This window comes from Gracilinanus agilis, chromosome 2 (assembly GCF_016433145.1).
Source record: "Gracilinanus agilis isolate LMUSP501 chromosome 2, AgileGrace, whole genome shotgun sequence".
In the NCBI taxonomy this organism is placed as follows: Eukaryota; Metazoa; Chordata; class Mammalia; order Didelphimorphia; family Didelphidae; genus Gracilinanus; species Gracilinanus agilis.
This window is the reverse complement of record NC_058131.1, coordinates 247,314,602-247,319,608: the sequence shown is the minus strand read 5'-3', so window position 1 is coordinate 247,319,608 and position 5,007 is coordinate 247,314,602.

Sequence of the window (5,007 nt, the reverse complement as noted above, 5' to 3'; positions counted from 1 at the left end):
GAAGAAAATATCTTAAATGCATTTCCACAATAAAATTAAAAATGAGCAACACAAATCTCAACTTTTCATCACGAAAAATCTTCTGTCCCTTAATTGATCAAACAGATGATTTCTAAAAATGCATATTTGACTGAGTACTCAGACTTCCTCTGTGGGCAGGGAGGGGGTTCTTAAACCTAATTGTGAATTCTGAAAATTGTGGTCCTAGATAAAGTGTCCTAGGAATTTGGGGGGGGGCAGATGCTTCAGTTTGGGGAAATGCCGGAAGCCATCAAGACTGTGACGTTAGCACGGCTACTCACAAGCTCTGACAATCCAGCATGGCAGGTTGTCAGGAGGATGGAGATTCCACACTCAGTTTACCCTATGTGACTCTTTTTACAGTGACATTCATTTGCATTGAAATTATTGCAATCAATATCCTTATCCGGCTCAAAGGAGACACAGAAAAACAATACAAGTTCATGGCAAGAACAATCACAGCCATAGACTATCCACTATCCCAAAATAAACCCCTGTATAACCCCCTAGAGTATAGACATTTCCCCTAGAATCAGCCCAGCAAAAAACCAGCAGTTAGTGAGATAATACAAGTTTCTAAAGTTCCCAGCAAGAAAATACCTAGCCTGGGTTTGTTCCCAAACTCCTACAGACCAAAGAAACAGTGAAACACAAGGAAATTAAGGCAATGACAAATCAGCACAGAATCACCCTACCAGAACTGTATTCTTAGTGATCCTATAGCAGAAAGAATACCATGGGAACAAAACTTGGACCAGACTGATATTATTGTATCTTATTGGATGTAATCAACTACCATAACTATCTCCTTGATTGATGATGGGAATGAATAGTATAACGTAACTATGTACATAATATAATTAGTTAAAATATAATTAACTATTATGCTTAGCTAGGAACTTGTACCTTACGCATGGCTGAAAATAATAAGTTCAAACTAAGCTAGACCATAATGAATAATTCTTGACAAGCTTGCTTCTTTGCTTAACCACAATAAGATAATTAGTAAATGCCAATCACATGATGTTTCAAAAGTTAATATGTGATTTTGAATGTATGAGATCATAAAGAAAAAAAAGGGTATAAAAATTAAAATCAGCAGATAGAGAGAGAAGAAAGCAGCCTCTACAAATTGACTTGCACTCTGGCTCGTTTTCATTTCATTCTTCACCACGCCATCCTACCTCCAGAGACCCAACCAAGTGAAGAGCGGGCTCTTCGCAGGGAAAAATTAGAGATGAAGGAGCTAGATGGGAAGTTCATTTGGAATTTTGTAAAGGAGCAGTAGTGCATTGGCAGATGGAGAAAGACAGAGAAAAGTCCTTTCAGGCAACCTGTGGTATGAGTTCAAAGCCTAGATTCTAGACTTTGAAGAGTTGGCACTATTAGACAGCTAGGTGGGAGACTGGACAGAGTGCTAAGCCTAGATTTAGTAAGACCTGAGATCAAATCCATCCTCAGGCATTTATGACTTCATAAATGAGTCTCTACTTCAGTTTCAACAACTGTAAAATAGGGATAATAATAGCACAAATCTCCCAGGTGCTTATGAGTATCATATGAGATATCTGTAAAGTGTTTAGCCCAGTGCCTAGAACATAGTTGGCACTTAATAAGTGTTTTTTAAAAAACAACAGCTCAGTCTTTACTCAATTAAAAAATTATAGAGTTGACTGGAATGGACTGCAACTAAAAACCACTGTTATTATTCCTTGAGATTTAGGGAAATGATAGCAGTAAAGGTTAACTACCTTTCCCCTTCCCATTTTGCCCACAACTGGCAGGCATTTTCTACATGATTTCTACATTTCCTTAAACTATTCCTAATTCCTAAGTTCCATACATAACAATGATCATAATTTCTCTGAGATTCATTTTTATGTATTAATTATGTTTAGGGAGATTATAATGGAAGAAGCCAGGAAATAGCATGGAACTAACCAAGAAAGAGATTTGCATGCACCTCAGGCCAAAACTTCCTAGTTGGAAAATGAGCTAAATGAATGATAATATTACATTTAAAAATTTTTTATTAATAAAGCATATAAATTCCTAAATAATAGATAGATGAACCACATGACTTCAGAACACTTACTCTTAGGCTATGGAGTCATTAGTTGGTAAGTAAATGAAAAGGCAAATGAATAGTAAATGAAGGGAAGAAATTTCATTGAAGTTTTAAGCCTCTGGTATGAGGAACTTGGTAGTCATTTATCAAGTGAAGTCACACATATGCCATGAACATCCAGGTGGGAGAAGGAAGTTGTGGTCTGGGGGGGAAATGGCCACACTCAGGGACAAATTCAAAACATACCAAAGGATGAGGGTTATTTTTTTACCTGTCTCACAGGCCTATCTGCTAATTATAGGTGTATAACAAGTGCACTTCAATCCTGACACCATTAGTGTATAAAAGAGTCTTCAGAAGACCCTAGAGTAGCTGAACAAGAGACAGAAAGTTGAAAACTAAAAGCTGGATTAAGGAAGGCCCTTGAAATGCCTTATCAGAAAGTCACATAAGAATCCAGATAATCCAAATAGAAGGTCATAATTACAAAAATAAGTACCTGAACCAGACCAACAGAGTTGAAGTAAAACTACTTTCCTAAAATGAGTGAATGCCAGCCCTGGTATAAGTAATAATGGCATACTATCAAATGTTGTGACCATTAATAGAAATCCACAAGCCAAGAATGGGAATTGCAAATTTAACTGCAGAATATCAGTAATTTGCATCATATTTATCTTTTGTGGGTCTTAACCTTATTACACTGGTAAGTCATCTCAGTGGAGGAGAGAAGAGCAAAAGATGCTTATAATAGTTATGAAATTAGTTTGGCCAAGTATAGCAGGCCAGATCTGACTAAGGTTAGGATGGTAACTCAGTTTTGAGATTGGAACAAAATGATGTACATAGAGAACATCTGACAATTAATAAGAGGAGATTTACTTAGGCCTGGAAGAGAAAGGATATTTAGACCAGAGAAAGAATACTCAGCAAGAACACAGCATTGATTCAGTAGGGCATAACCAGGGGTAATAAATGTGTAACAAACCACCATGTACCAGGACTCACTTTTAGGTTTGGGCTGCATTATTAACATTTTCTCTTATCACTTTTTTAAGTCTAGATAATCAACAAAATACTAAATCAAGTTTTAATTTGTAGTCTCCAAGATTTCCAAGTATAAATACTCTCACTGAAAATTTAAGGAGGCTTTCAAGAGGCAGAATGAGCTGGCTCTAACATACCTCTTACGGAAAAAAAATAACCTAGTCTGCATAGGGTAGGGTTTTAGGAAAAGGGAGGAAGGAAGGAGAGAGAGGGGAGAGAGACAGAGACAGAGAGAGAGACAGAGACAGAGAGAGACAGAGAGAGACAGAGAGAGAGACAGAGAGAGACAGAGACAGAGAGACAGAGAGAGACAGAGAGAGACAGAGACAGAGAGACAGAGAGAGACAGAGAGACAGAGAGAGACAGAGAGAGAGACAGAGAGACAGAGAAAGAGACAGAGACAGAGACAGACAGAAAAAAGAGAGGGAGAGAAAGAGACAGAGACAGACAGAGACAGAGACAGACAGAGAAAAAAGAGAGGGAGAGAGACAGAGAGACAGAGAAAGACAGAGACAGAGAGACAGAGACAGAGAGAGACAGAGACAAAGAGAGACAAAGAGAGAGAGGAGAGGAGTTATCCAAAACAAAGTCATTATTTGACCTTGGCTGACAGCACCTGATTCTGCACCTGCAACCAATCACCTCTGCACTGAAAGAAAAATGATAAACTATTTCATCATCAGTCCTGTGGAGCTCTTTGGTCACTGCATTCATATGAGATCTGAAGTATTTTAGTGTTATTTTCCTTTACATTACTGTGGCCATTATTTATATTGTTCTCTTGGTTCTGCCTTCTTTGAAATAATGGAAGTGGGGAAGTGGCCCAGAACTTTTAAAAGAAGAAATTAGGAATGACCTAATAAGACATGGCAATTGAACTGAACCTGGAAACGAACTATGGATTTTAAGAGATAAATGGAGGAAACTTATCCTACACGATGGGAACAGAATGTGCAATGGCACTGAGATAGATAGGAAATAGAATGTCTTCCATAGGAGACAGCAAATGCGACAGTTTGTCTGGAGATTAGAGTGCATATTTGGGCAAGAAAAGTGCTTGGAGAGAGAAGGGCTTTAAATGCCAGTCTATATTTAATCCTAGAGGCAATAGGAAATCACCAGAACTTCTTGAGTAGGAGAAAGAGACAGTCATATCCATGTTTAAGTAATATCAACTTGGATTGGAGAGGAGCAATACAGGAGACCAATTAGGAGGCTTGGCTGAAAGGGGCTGTAGAAAAATGGGGACGCTATAAAGGGGGAATCAACACTGCTGGTGGAACTGTGGACTAATCCAACATATTTTGGAGTGCAATTGGGAATTATGTTCTAATTCATGTAAAACTGTGGATGTATATACATTAACCCAACAAGACCACTCTCAGGTCTATTTCCCAAGATGATTAGGGAAAAGGGAAAAGAATGTCTATGTTCTAAAATATTTATAGCAGCTCTCTTTGTGGTAGGAGGAGATTGAGGAGATACCCATCAATTAGGGAATGGCTAAACAAGTTGTAGCATATGATTGTGATGGAATGCTACTGCAAGGTAAGAAATGAACAGGTAAAAAAAATTTTTAAACCCTAGAAAGACCTACAAGAAATTATGAAAAGTGAAACAAGCAGAACCAAGAAAACATTATAAAGAGCAACAGAAATATTGTTTGAGGAATGACTTGTGTGTGTCCATCCCCAGAGAAAGAACTAATAAAGAGAAATTAGTAAGACAGTGGTTTTTTTTTTAATCTGTGTATGTATTGTATATCTTTTTTGGTCAAATGAAACCTCTAATGGATGGAGGGGAGAAGAGAATGACTTGTGTATGTGTACCTCCAGAGAGAAAGAACTAATATATATATATATATATATATA